This window comes from Bombina bombina, chromosome 6 (genome assembly GCF_027579735.1).
Source record: "Bombina bombina isolate aBomBom1 chromosome 6, aBomBom1.pri, whole genome shotgun sequence".
NCBI lineage: Eukaryota > Metazoa > Chordata > Amphibia > Anura > Bombinatoridae > Bombina > Bombina bombina.
Genome location: NC_069504.1, coordinates 257,693,643 through 257,708,931, shown reverse-complemented (window position 1 = coordinate 257,708,931; position 15,289 = coordinate 257,693,643). Strand labels below are relative to the sequence as shown.

The 15,289-nt window shown below is 42.4% G+C and overlaps 1 protein-coding gene across 2 annotated transcripts in view; it reads left to right on the top strand.

Moving 5' to 3' along the window:
• The window catches only part of CNOT2 (CCR4-NOT transcription complex subunit 2), a 644,096-nt gene that overhangs the window by 319,724 nt on the left and 309,083 nt on the right, over positions 1-15,289 (top strand). The gene's annotated exons all lie outside the window — the stretch shown is intronic.

The window sequence follows — 15,289 nt, the reverse complement described above, 5'->3', positions numbered from 1 at the left end:
TCCTTTATTTTTTTTTTTTTTTTTTTTTCAAACAAGCTTTATTTAAGGTTATACAAATACAATACATGGACAAGATGTAAAACATAAACATACTTATTGAGGGATTTGTACCCATTTTAGATTGTAATATATCGTACAATTAGATTAAGGTAAATTCTACATCAAGATGGTAATTCGAGGGGTTCCCACAGAGTCTACAAGTGTGGTTCCCCCCCGTTACAAAAGTACATGCTAGATACTTAGTTATAGGGTAAATTGTCCATTTACGTTGGTAATTAAAGCTTGACTTTTTTAACAATATTATTTAACATGTAAATAAATTAGTACCTTTATGAACAAAAAGCTCTAAAAGAAGCATCCCGTATACACCGGGCCCGATGGAGTAGAGAGAGAGAAAAGAAAGAAGAAAAAAAAAAGGGGGGGGAGGGGTAGGGAGATGATAGAGGGGAAAAGGGGAAGGTGGGGGTTTCCTAGAATGAGTCCGATTAAATTTAGTGGTAGATTATATGCACGCTCAGAAGGTCATCAATTTGTTTAACCAATTTGGGGGGTTTCCAAGTAGCGAGCAGAGATTTGTATACATCTATTTGGTTGCTCTGAAAATAGTGCAGCCTTTCAAGTGATAGTAATTCATTCACGGCGGATTTCCACTCTACAAGAGTGGGCACCTCCTTTGATTTCCATAGTCTAGGAATCAGTCTCTTCGCTCCAGTCAGCATAATCAGGAGAAGGGCCCGTCCCTGCCTGCTGATAGTATCAGGTAAATGTAGAAACAAAATGGTTTCGAGGGAATTTGAAATATGTACATTTAATATATTAGACATCTCCTCTAAAACTGTTGTCCAGTAGTTCGTTAGCCTAGGGCAGGACCACCAAATGTGTGAGAGTGTTCCCACCTCGCCACATCCTCTCCAACAAGCCGCTGAGGCTGTCGGAAAAAATCGATGCAGTCTAGATGGAGTATAATACCATCTAGTGTGTAATTTAAGTTGTATTTCCTGAAATACTGCGGAAACAGAAGAGTGTTTAATCAGTCTAAATGACTTGAGCCATTCCTCCTCCCCCACCTCATTGTTAATGTCTCTGTTCCATGCGTCAGTGTATGTTGGTAGTCGTATGTCAGGTGGAACGAGAAGCAGTTTATATATTTTTGAGATTAGTCTTTTTGGCGGGGTGGAATCAGTACATAGGGTCTCAAACGGAGTAAGTTCCCTAAGGAGATCGTGTTTATTTTCGTGGTGTGATAGGAAGTGGGAGAGCTGGTGATATCTTAACCAGGATGAGAAAATATAATCTGAATGTTCTTTCATTTCATGTTGTAGTTTGAGTCTCCCATTGGTCAATGCGAAATGTAAAACACCTACTCTCAGGTTGTATGGTTTATCTCTGTTTCTACTCAAGTCATAATAGGGTAAGTCAGGGTTCTCTAAGATTGGAATAAGTGGGGAGGTGAGTTTAGATACATGTGTGCTAGTGGAAATTAACCTGTCCCATTCCAAAAAGGTTTCTGTTATTAAATGGTAATTTTGCAATATTTTTGGGCGCTTAGACGCAGGGGTCCATGCCAGAGAAGCGACATTGTTAGAATGTAGAATCTGCCCGTCAATCCTGACCCATAGCTTCTGTGAAGAATTGTGTGCCCACTCAGTTAGCCTCTGTAATAATATGGCCCTTCTATATAATGCCAAATCTGGGAATCCCAATCCCCCTCTATCTCTGGGAAGGTAAAGTGTCTTTTTTGGAACTCTGGGTTTCACTCCTGACCATATGAACTGCTCTAAGGTTTTTTGAAGTTTGGGTAGGAAATCCGCTGGTAAGTGAATAGGGGTCATTTGCATGACATAAAGTATGCGTGGTAAAATGTTCATTTTAATTAAGCCTATCTTTCCTAACCAAGATAATGATTTATTCTTCCATGAGGATAGGTCATCGGATATCTCCTTCTTAATAGTTATGTAACTGTTTTTATATAGATCTGCTGTGTTTGCTGATAAGTAAATGCCTAAATATTTCAATTTTGTGGTTGCTAGGGGGACATTATGATGTTGTGCTAGGAACTGGGTATGTTCGGGGGGGGGGGGAGTTAATGTTGAGAAGTTCTGATTTGGAAAGGTTTAAGTGGAAATTAGAAAGATTTCCATATTCCTTTAGTTCAGAAAGTAACTCTGGGATTGATGTGTCTATATTAGTAAGGGTGTACAGAACATCGTCGGCATATAATGCCTGTTTATGCTCTGTATCACCAATGCGGATTCCTTTGATGATAGGGTTAAGGCGTATTTTTTGTGCTAATGCTTCGATTGATAGTGCAAAAAGTAAAGGGGATAGCGGGCATCCCTGGCGGGTCCCGTTAGTTATAGTGAAGGTGTCCGAGCATTAGGAGCTGAGTAAAGAGCAAAGACCATATCCAGGAAAGGGTCTCCAAAATTCATGGCCTTCATGACCTGACGCAGGAAGAGCCAATCGACCCGGTCGAAGGCCTTCTCTGCGTCAGTCGAAAATAATGCCAAAGGCACTCTTTCAGTTTGTGCAAAATTTATTATCTGGATCACTTTTATGGTATTATCACGTGCCTCCCTGCCAGGCACAAACCCTACCTGATCGGAGGAGACAAGATTTGTGAGAAATTTATTAAGGCGATTTGCTAAAATTTTAGAGAGAATTTTGATATCTAGATTTAATAGGGAGATAGGTCTAAAATTAGCTGGATTATTAGGGGGCTTGCCTGGCTTAGGCAAAACGGTAATGTGTGCTTCCAACATAGTGTTAGAGAGCTCTGGTTGTTTGGTCAAGTTGTTAAAAAGTTGAAGCATCAATGGCCCCAATGTTTCAATATATGACTTTATAATATTTTATGGAGAGCCCGTCTGGGCCTGGACTTTTTCCATTGGGGAAATCTTTGATAGCTTGTAAGAGTTCATCAGCAGTGATTTGTGAGTCTAAGTAGTTTCTTTGTTCAGCATCTAGCTGCGGCAACGCCAGCGTCGCTAGATATTGGTCTATCAGGAGCGTTCTGTCTGGTTTGTTTCCTTGAGGTGCCATTGAGTCAGCTGACTGTCCTATATTATATAATGACTGATAGTAAGAGTGGAAGGAATTAGCTATTTGTTTATTGCCTTTAATTACAGAGCCATCTCTGTAATTAAAGGCATTAAAGGTATTAAATGTATGTGTGTTTTTAGTTGTTTTCTACGCACTGCCCTGGCTAACAGCTTTCCAGGATTGTTTCCGCCCTCATAGTATTGCTGCTTCGTGTGCATAATTTTGCGGTGGTAAGCATTAGATAAAAGCGTTTTTAGTTCTCTTCTAGCAGTATCTAAGGCCTCTTTGGTCTCAGTGTCAGATAAGTCTCTTTTGTGTTTCTCCTCTAATTGTGATATGGTATGAAGTATTTCTGCCTGTTTTAATCTATGCATCTTAGTAAGTCGAGCTTTATGTTTCAGAAAGTCTCCTCTTATGACACATTTGTGAGCCTCCCATACAGTTATAAGTGAAGTTTGCTTAGGATTATTATGTGATAGATAATCTTCCAGAGGTTTTTGGATGTCAAGTTTAATAATAGGATCATTCAATAGATAATCATCCAGTCGCCATATGTAGGTCGTGGGAGGGAGATCAGGCCACTGGACCTGGCACGTAACCGGGGCATGGTCCGACCAAGTAATGAGGCCAATTGAACAGTCAGTAACCATGTCCAGTCCATTGGAATCTGTGTAGAAATAGTCTATACGGGAGTATTTATTATGTGGTGGAGAGTAATATGTGTAGTCTTTACAGGTTGGGTGCAGTGTGCGCCATATGTCATGGAGTTGGAGGTTTAAGATTGTGTTTTTGACAGATTTCAGTACTTTGGTAGGGGTGCTAGCTATGCCATTAGAAGTGTCTAATGTGGTGTCCATAGTTATGTTAAAGTCACCAGACAGGAAAACCGGACCCCTCGCGTGATCCAACAGGAGTTTTGATATTTTAGACATAAAAACATGTTGGTCAGTGTTTGGGCTATACAATGTGGCCAATGTTATTGGGTGCTCATACAATAAACCCGTCAAAATCAAATATCTCCCTTCTGGGTCTCTTTCTATATGTGAAATTTTCAAAGGTACCGAATGGTGAATCAAGATACCTACACCACCTTTCTTGAATTGTCCTGAGGCAAATATGGCGGTGGGATATTGTGCGTTAAACCACTTCGGTTCTTTTCCTTTACGGAAATCCGTTTCCTGGAGGAACAACACATGGCTATACAGACTTTTCAGGGACCTAAAGGCTATAGACCTTTTACCTGGGTTGTTTAGACCTTTGGCGTTGATTGTAGTTAATGCTAAGCCATGCGAGCCAAACTTGCTCTGCCTCCGATTCATCCTGGGAAAGAAAAAAAAGAAAAAAAAAAAAAGAAAGAGGGAACTAAGTAAGTAGTAAGAGCGAGAAGAATCAGAAAAGAAAAAGGGAGGAGTAAGAAGTTGAAAAAGAGGTTTTTAGACCCGATGTATACTATCGGACCAAGTAATGTACAAGGTAAATAGAAAATAAACTTTCGTTTTTAAATTATACAATTACTTAAGTAACGCAACAGATTGTTAATGAAAGTTTTTCACACAGGGTAATAACCCTCAAGCCAGTACATAAAAGGAATGATAAACTTTGAACTCCAAATAACAGTAATGTACACTAACATGGGAGTATTTTATAATTGCTGTCTCGTAGTGTCTAAGATTTGTAATAGTTTTATAGAAAATATTGAGTCAACAATACAGGTGGAGGAATAGGGGAAGAGGAAGGAGGGAGAAGGCAAGTAAAGTTAGGAATGGGAAGGGATGAAGGGGGTCAAATGGAAGGGATTGGTAAGAAAAGGGAGAAGAAATATGAAGGAAAAGTGGGGAGGGGAAGAAGGTGGGAAAGAGAAGAGGATTCTAGAAAAAGGGTATGAGGGGGAGTCTGCATGAGATGAAGTAGTTTCTGAATGCACAGGTGAAACACTGACCCCTACCTTGGAACCAGTGACCTTCCCATTATCAGGACCTACATGAAACTAATACATTTGTAGATACATGTAACCTGTTAATATACTAGAGAGGTTTAAAATACATTTTGACATCATACATCCTATAAAAGGGAGGTGAGTACATCAGTTAGTGTAAACAATATCTATATTAACTGTTTAAACCCTAAGACGTTAAAACAAACAATATAAATTTTCAGTGTATGACATCCTATTAGGCGCAGGTGATTAAGAGAGCAATTGCCCTTAAGTTTTACCCCTCTTGAGCCTGATGTCCTATCAAATTGTCCAGATCATTTAGTCCTGCATTCATACCCATTCTCTCCTCGTCCCTGACTCAATGGAGATGTACAATACATTTAACAAGTAACAGTCACATCAGCTCAGGCTCAGCCCCAACTAAGAAAAAAAAGGATACAGCTCTCGAGGCTCCATGCAGAGAGTCAAACCTGGAAAGAGGAATGATGGAGATAGTCAGCTGGCAGGGCAAACGCTAGCTGGCCATTACATTGACATGAAGATGGAGAGACCTATTCTGGAGATGTACCCCGTTGTGGCAGATCCACATCAATGGAAAGTCTGGAGAGGAAGGCTTGCTCATCTGATCCAGGGTGGAATATAAAGGATTTGTTCTGATATGAGGCCACCAAGGAAACTGGGAAACCCCACCGGTATTGTATTTTATGTGCTCGTAGTTTAGCTGTGATGTGGCCTTTTCTGGAGGGTTGTTGGCGAGATATCTGAGAAAATTTGCAATTCCTCACCAGCATGATGGACTGGGTGTTTAAGGCGTGCACATCTAAGGATGTCTTCTTTGTCTCTGTAATTTAGAAAACGAACAATGATGTCTCTGGGGGGGGGCCTTAGGTGGTGGTCTTGCCCGTAATGCACGATGTGCACGTTCCAGGATTATGTCAGGTGAGGATGGGGAGTCCTTTAGGGATCGGAATAGGCTTTGAAGGTATCCATTTATTGCAGGGGGGTGAATAGTCTCTGAAACTCCTCTGAAACTTAAGTTATTACGTCGACCTCTGTTGTCTAGGTCTTCAATTTTATCAGCTAATTGTTGTATTGCCTCTGAATTACTTTGAATGTCAGTATTCATCAATGTTACTGAAGCTGTGTGCTCATGTTGTTTAGCTTCTACCTGAGAGACTCTGTTGTCCAAAGTTGAGATATCTTTCCTTAACTCATTAAAAAGATTTCGCATTTCTTGAACCGCTTCTTTAATATCCTCCTTGGAGGACAAGTTTCTGAGGTCATCTTTAGTGATTGTATTTTGCATTTGTATGTCCGTGCTTTGTTGTTGCATGGTGTTAGCCTGTGAGACTGCTTCTGCAATGTTGTCAGATGGAGATGTGGTAGAAGTGTCAACTTGCTTTAGGAATCTGTTTAGAGCACCAACTGGAGTATTTTTTTCAGCTTTTTGCAAGGCATCCCTCAATGTCTCTTATCGTTAAGTAGGTATAGGATTGTTAGGAATAGCCTTGTATGAAGTGCATTCCTCTCTTGGTGCAATTAATATGGGAATTAGTGCTTAACACAAAAGATGTGATTATTCAAAGTTATCTCCACAACTGTAATTAAATAAAATTTGTCAGGGGGGCTCTGCTTATTTTATCCTTTATGATGACTCCAATGCAGCTTTTATGGTAGAAAGGATTTTGAATGCTGCATGTGAACGTACACCTATGGCTGCTGAGTTTGGCTGCTGCAACCCCCTACGATTTATTAAGGACCAATTCTCTAAATTTCCTGTGACAGACCTGATTTGCAGACTAAAATTGGGGGGCTCAATTAGGCCTGTAGAAATATTTCCCCATTTATTCAACTGCGGGTTTTATTAGAGGCCAGTCCACTCTCTATAGCCACAATCTCTCCTCTCCTTTCAAAGTTATTCCGGAGTCAATCGCAACTCTTCTTGTGATAAAGTATGTGAATATTCACAACAGGGCTGCAGCTCTGTCAGTACTATCCTATTCTGAAAATATATGCCAGAGGATTCCTAACGTGGTCTGTTATACTTAGCGATGCTGCCCTCGTGGTCTCCAAGATGGTGTGTTGCGCACTTAGGCCTTACTATACCGCTGTGTGACAGTATGATGTATGTGCGGTTGGCTTACCCTGTTTAGTGTCAGATGATGTCCATTTTTCAGAGCCCAGCCGCGTATATGCTGCGATTGTCCTCTTATGAAGTTAGAAGCTGAGGAAAGTGAGCTGCGATAATCACCCTGCTGTCTCCGGTTCTCTGTCTCAGCGCGGGCATTGATGGCGCAGTTGTCACGGCTGCTATATGCTGAAGTCAATCAGCGTTTATGCGGTCAAAGGGTATCGGTAGATGAGGTTTGCTTCAGTACTCCCACTGGTAGTCAGATAAGTGGTAAAAGGAGCATTTATATAATTAAAATGTACTTTGTACGGCTTGAGGGTTGAGGAGCTCTCCTACAACACAGCCATCTTCCAGCATGGCTTGGCTCCGCCCCCGGCCAATTCCTTTATTACGGATGCTTCCCTACAAGTCATTAAGTTGGGAGCAAAGATTTCTGGGTTTGCAGTACTGGCCCCACACAGCTTTATGGTTGAAATCCTGGTCTGTGGATGTGTCGTCTAAATCTAAGCTTTTGGCGATTCCCTACAAGGGTAAGACCTTGTTTAAAACTGGCTTGGCTGAAATTATTTCAGATATTACGGGAAGAAAGGGGTCATTTTCTCCCTCAGGATAAGAGGAATAAGCAGAAGGGATGTCAGAGTAATTTTTGTTCATTTCAAAACTTCAAGGGTAAAAATTCCTCTCCCTCTGCCAAGCAGGAACAGTCCAAGCCTTCCTGGAGGTCCAACCAGTCTTGGAACAAGGGGAAGCAATCTAAGAAGCCCGTCTGTGACTCAGTCAGCATGAAGGGTTTGCTCCCGATCCGGGACTGGATCTGGTGGGGGGCAGACTTTCCTTCTTCACTCAGGCCTGGGTTCGGGATGTGCCGGATCCCTGGACGGTGGCATCGTGTCCCAGGGATTCAATCTAGAGTTCAAAACCCAAGGGCAGGTTTCTGCTCTCAAGGTTATCTGCTTTGCTGTGGTACTCTTTGCCTCCTGCTGGCCAGGAGTGATATTCCCAATAGTAATTAGAGATGATCCGTGGACTTACTGTGTCAAGAAAGAAATACATTTATCAGGTAAGCATAAATTTATTTTTAAAGACACGATGAGTCCACGGATTTCATCCTTACTTGTGGGATTACGCCTCCTGGTCAACAGGAGGAGGCAAAGAGCACCACAGCAGAGCTGTATATATAGCTCCTCCCTTCCCTCCCACTCCAGTCATTCTCTTTGCCTACGTTAGTGATAGGAAGAGGTAAAGTGAGGTGTTGGTTATAGATTCTTTAATCAAGAGTTTATTATTAGTGCCAGAGAGTGCTACTTTGTTCTAGGGTGTAGCCTAGTCCAGATCAGTCTCTACAGTAGAGCATTTGGTGGCTTTAAAGCAATAGGAACTGGTGGGACATGATTCTCACTGCGCCTCCTATACATATTTGCTGCCCTAATCCAGATAGCCTAAACACATTTAACTCAGGCTTATCTTATTCCACAGGGCTATGGGAGGGAGAGGACCTTTTACACCTGCTGGACTGCCATGCTGTCGCACAGCATTTAAGGTAAGTGCTAACTTTATTATTTCTGGGGACATCATTCTCTCAGAAGAAAGTGAGCACTACGTTACATACAATCACATGTCAAGGGCTAAGATAAAGATTGGGCTCTTTATTGTGATGGGACTGTGGTCTCTTCTTGAGGGAGAGATATGTTATACAAACACTGGGGCTGGATGGAATCAGTGTTCTTTTACTCCCGGCGGTTTTAACATAAAATATGCCAACCGGGAGACGGCTAACTTTTATTTTCTGACAACAGAACATTTAGAATGCAGGTCTTATTAGGAGATCGAGCTACCTGATATGCGGTAGCATACTCGGCTAAACTTTTACACATTTGGCTTAGTTGTTATATCTCCCGGTGTCAGATCTATTAGATCTTAATTGCGACTGGGAGATTGAGTACAGAGACGCCAACGATGGGCGGAGTTATCTTCCCGCCGTTTTTGAGCTCATTCCTCCATCTCTGGACGCAGTACAGTCAGAGTGCTGGTAGCTAGAGTACTGTCATGCCCACGAAGGGTGGAGCTTCACGAGCATTTGTTAGTTGCGCTCTCTACCTCCATTATGATACCGGAGGGTAGAGCGTTTAACACAGCTATGTAACGCTCAGTGTTAGACCTAAATACATTGTGTCTCAGATGTGTTTAAAGGTCTCTGATTATTATACTGTTAACTTGGACACTTGGGCACCCTCAGCACAATAGCTGAGGTTCAGTAGGTCCAGAACTGTTTGCTTACTATTTAAATGTCCGTTTGCAAAACACACAATAAACACAATGTGATTTTTAGACTTTCAGGACAGTAAAGTTTTTTCCTCTGTGATCTTTATTATATAGATTCAGTTGCTTGGGTTAGTTCATCCTTGTGATGGGATACTACAAAAGCACACAAAAAATGTTATTTTAACATTTAAAGAAACAGTACTGTTTTTTATGTGTCCATTTTTTATATACTCCATTTAAAGCTATTGCTCTTAAGAGTCTGGTGACACCAGTCAATCCATGCCACAATTTTCTTATATAGTGTCCAGAATAATTTTATGAACCACAGGCAGTGCTCTGCGGTTCCTTGCAAAGACATTGCTTTTTGATGTACATAGCGATGTTTATTTACAGCAATATTAATATTTCTCCAACATTGGTGTGTCCGGTCCACGGCGTCATCCTTACTTGTGGGATATTCTCTTCCCCAACAGGAAATGGCAAAGAGTCCCAGCAAAGCTGGCCATATAGTCCCTCCTAGGCTCCGCCCACCCCAGTCATTCTCTTTGCCGTTGCACAGGCAACATCTCCACGGAGATGGTTAAGAGGTTTTTGGTGTTTAAATGTAGTTTTTATTCTTCTATCAAGTGTTTGTTATTTTAAAATAGTGCTGGTATGTACTATTTACTCTGAAACAGAAAAGGATGAAGATTTCTGTTTGTGAGAGGAAGATGATTTTAGCAGACAGTAACTAAAATCGATTGCTGTTTCCACATAGGACTGTTGAGATGAAGTAACTTCAGTTGGGGGAAACAGTTAGCAGACTTTTCTGCTTAAGGTATGACTAGCCATATTTCTAACAAGACGATGTAATGCTGGAAGGCTGTCATTTCCCCTCATGGGGACCGGTAAGCCATTTTCTTAGTCAAACAAACAGAATAAAGGGCTTATTATGGGCTAAAAAACTGGTAGACATTTTTATGGGCTAAATCGATTGCTTTATTTAGGCATTTTATTCATATTTATGCTGACAATTTGCATTTATAAACTTGGGGAACGTTTATTAAACGGCAGGCACTGTGTTAGACACCTTTTCCAGTCAGGGGGCCTTCCTAGTTGTAGACTGAGCCTCATTTTCGCGCCATTACTGCGCAGTTGTTTTTTGAGAGCAGGGCATGCAGATGCATGTGTGAGGATCTAAAAATTGCTGGAAAAGCTTCTAGAAGGCGTCAATTGGTATCGTATTCCCCTCTGGGCTTGGTTGGGTCACAGCAAAGACTATAGCTGGGACTGTATAGGGGTTAAATTTATAAACGGCTCCGGTTCCGTTATTTTAAGGGTTAAAGCTCTGAAATTTGGTGTGCAATACTATTAATGCTTTAAGACACTGTGGTGAAATTTGAACAATTCCTTCATACTTTTTCACATATTCAGTAATAAAGTGTTTTCTGTTTAAAATTTAAAGAGACAGTAACGGTTTTGTTTTAAAACTTTTTTGTGCTTTGTTGACAAGTTTAAGCCTGTTTAACATGTCTGTACCTTCAGATAAGCTATGTTCTATATGTATGAAAGCCAATGTGTCTCCCCATTTAAATTTATGTGATAATTGTGCCATAGCGTCCAAACAAAGTGTTACGGTTGCCTCCAGGCTGGCTGGAAGTTGGACCGTAGAAAAGGATGCTCCTAGCGCTCACCAAAGAATCATCAGCACCATAGTCACTCTAACTGCTGCGTAGCCACCATAAGTAATGCAGACTCTGTGAACCACCGCTGCTGGGCTGGTATCTCGCCGTCTGCTCTGCGCCCTGGACCTACGACCAGGCTCCAGTAGGTGAACCTCTTCCTTCTGTAGCAATCCCTGTAGCTAAGGGAGTATGAAAAACATAGCAATCCCTGTAGTGATATAAGCTGTATCCTACAAACATGAGTCAAAGCTTCAAGTTAGAGGGTCAACATAGGTCTGATGTGCTGGAGCACACAGCCTGCTTTTATTCAGGTTACATGCAAACAGGACACTCTCAGGGGGAGGCATAAAATCCCCCATCACACATTTGATATTAGATAGAGAGACACTCCCTTTGACAGGCCACAACATTTACTTCAGCAGATAACATTACACACAATAAAACAATGCAGTCCACCTTATCAATACTAGTCTGATTAGACAATGGGAAAGTTGATCACTAAACCTAATTAGAGCTAATCCCAGCAGACTTGTATTTAGAATAGGTTTCTTGAAGCTGAACAAAATTTAACTCTTAATGGCACACAATGAAACTGAACCAAGTGGGAGAAAGCCAGGGACAAGTCATTTCACAGGTCTGGGGACATAGTCTTAAAGGGGCATTGTTCATCAAAGTCACCATATGTCCCCAGATGGTTCTTAAAGGGCCACACACACCCAACAAAAGTCAATATGTCCTCAGGGGCACAATCTTCCAGGGGCCATAGTCATGTGGAAGGAGGCTGGCAAATAGGCTTCTCCAAAATCCAGGGAAGCAGGGCAATTTTTCATTTAAAGGGCCAGTTACAAACAGCAGTTTGTAACACAAAGTAAGGACAGTACTGCCACAGATAATGAAATTGCCCAAGATGATTCCTCAGATGAGGGGAGTAAACATGATACTACATCATCTCCTACTGTGTCTACACCAGTTTTGCCCACGCAGGAGGCCCCTAGTACATCTAGTGCGCCAATGCTTATTACCATGCAACAATTAACGGCTGTAATGGATAACTCCATAGCAAATATTTTATCCAAAATGCCTACTTATCAGAAAAAGCGCAATTGCTCTGTTTTAAACACTGAAGAGCAGGAGGGCGCTGATGATAATTGTTCTGTCATACCCTCACACCAATCTGAAGGGGCCATGAGGGAGGTTTTGTCAGATGGAGAAATTTCAGATTCAGGAAAAATTTCTCAACAAGCTGAACCTGATGTTGTGACATTTAAATTTAAATTAGAACATCTCTGCGCACTGCTTAAGGAGGTGTTATCTACTCTGGATGATTGTGACAACTTGGTCATTCCAGAGAAATTATGCAAGATGGACAAGTTCCTAGAGGTTCCGGTGCACCCCGATGCTTTTCCTATACCCAAGCGGGTGGCGGACATAGTAAATAAGGAGTGGGAAAAGCCCGGCATACCTTTTGTTCCCCCCCCTATTTTTAAGAAATTATTTCCTTTGGTCGACCCCAGAAAGGACTTATGGCAGACAGTCCCTAAGGTCGAGGGGGCAGTTTCTACTCTAAACAAACGCACTGCTATTCCTATCGAAGATAGTTGTGCTTTCAAAGATCCTATGGATAAAAAATTGGAAGGTTTGCTTAAAAAGATTTTTGTACAGCAAGGTTACCTTCTACAACCAATTTCGTGCATTGTTCCTGTCACTACAGCAGCGTGGTTCTGGTTCGAGGAACTAGAAAAGTCGCTCAGTAGAGAGACTCCATATGAGGAGGTTATGGACAGAGTTCACACACTTAAGTTGGCTAACTCTTTTATTTTAGATGCCGCTTTGCAATTAGCTAGATTAGCGGCGAAAAATTCAGGGTTTGCTATCGTGGCGCGCAGAGAGCTTTGGCTAAAGTCTTGGTCAGCGGATGTGTCATCCAAGACAAAATTGCTTAACATCCCTTTCAAAGGTAAAACTCTATTTGGACCAGAATTGAAAGAGATTATTTCAGACATCACTGGGGGAAAGGGCCACGCCCTTCCACAAGATAGGTCTTTCAAGGCTAAAAATAAGTCTAATTTTCGTTCCTTTCGCAATTTCAGGAACGGACCGGCCTCTAATTCTGCATCCTCTAAGCAAGAGGGTAATGCCTCACAACCCAAACCAGCCTGGAAACCGATGCAAGGCTGGAACAAGGGTAAGCAGGCCAAGAAGCCTGCCGCTGCTAACAAAACAGCATGAAGGAGTAGCCCCCGATCAGGGACCGGATCTAGTGGGGGGCAGACTCTCTCTCTTTGCTCAGGCTTGGGCAAGAGATGTTCAGGATCCCTGGGCGCTAGAAATAGTTTCTCAAGGTTATCTCCTGGAATTCAAGGAACTACCCCCAAGGGGAAGGTTCCACATGTCTCACTTATCCTGAAACCAAATAAAGAGACAGGCGTTCTTACATTGTGTAGAAGACCTGTTAAAGATGGGAGTGATACACCCAGTTCCAATAAAGGAACAAGGAATGGGATTTTATTCCAATCTGTTCGTAGTTCCCAAAAAAGAGGGAACTTTCAGACCAATTTTGGATTTGAAGATCCTAAACAAATTTCTCAGGGTACCATCGTTCAAGATGGAAACCATTCGAACGATTCTACCCACTATCCAGGAAAGTCAATTTATGACTACCGTGGATCTAAAGGATGCGTACCTACATATTCCTATCCACAAAGAACATCATCAGTTCCTAAGGTTCGCTTTTCTGGACAAGCATTAACAGTTTGTGGCCCTCCCATTCGGGTTAGCCACTGCTCCAAGGATTTTCACAAAGGTGCTAGGGTCCCTTCTAGCGGTTCTAAGACCGAGGGGCATTGCAGTAGTACCTTACTTGGACGACATTCTAATACAAGCGTCGTCCCTGTCAAAAGCAAAGGCTCATACAGACATCGTTCTAGCCTTTCTCAGATCACACGGATGGAAGGTGGACATAGAAAAAAGTTCTCTGTCTCCGTCGACAAGAGTTCCCTTCTTGGGAACAATAATAGATTCCTTAGAAATGAGGATTTTTCTAACAGAGGTCAGAAAATCAAAACTTCTAAGCTCTTGTCAAGCTCTTCATTCTGTTCCTCGTCCTTCCATAGCGCAGTGCATGAAGTAGTAGGGTTGATGGTTGCAGCAATGGACATAGTTCCTTTTGCACGAATTCATCTAAGACCATTACAACTGTGCATGCTCAAACAGTGGAATGGGGACTATACAGACTTGTCTCCAATGATTCAAGCAGATCAGAAGACCAGAGATTCACTCCGTTGGTGGCTGACCTTGGACCATCTGTCCCAGGGAATGAGCTTCCGCAGACCAGAGTGGGTCATTGTCACAACCGACGCCAGTCTAGTGGGCTGGGGAGCGGTCTGGGAATCCCTGAAAGCTCAGGGTCTATGGTCTCGGGAAGAGTCTCTTCTCCCGATAAACATTCTGGAACTGAGAGCGATATTCAATGCTCTCAGGGCTTGGCCTCAGCTAGCAAAGGCCAGATTCATAAGGTTCCAATCAGACAACATGACGACCGTTGCATATATCAATCATCAGGGGGGAACAAGGAGTTCCCTGGCGATGAAAGAAGTGACCAAAATAATTCAATGGGCGGAGGATCACTCCTGCCACCTGTCTGCGATCCACATCCCAGGTGTGGAAAAATGGGAGGCGGATTTTCTGAGTCGTCAGACATTCCATCCGGGGGAGTGGGAACTCCATCCGGAGATCTTTGCCCAAATAACTCAATTATGGGGCATTCCAGACTTGGATCTGATGGCGTCTCGTCAGAACTTCAAGGTTCCTTGCTACGGGTCCAGATCCAGGGATCCCAAGGCGACTCTAGTAGATGCACTAGTAGCACCTTGGACCTTCAACCTAGCTTATGTATTTCCACCGTTTCCTCTCATTCCCAGGCTGGTAGCCAGGATCAATCAGGAGAGGGCCTCGGTGATCTTGATAGCTCCTGCGTGGCCACGCAGGACTTGGTATGCAGACCTGGTGAATATGTCATCGGCTCCACCATGGAAGCTACCTTTGAGACAGGACCTTCTTGTTCAGGGTCCATTCGAACATCCAAATCTGGTCTCCCTCCAGCTGACGGCTTGGAGATTGAACGCTTGATTCTATCGAAGCGTGGGTTTTCAGATTCTGTGATAGATACTCTGGTTCAGGCCAGAAAACCGGTAACTAGAAAGATTTACCATAAAATATGGAAAAGATATATCTGTTGGTGTGAATCCAAAGGAT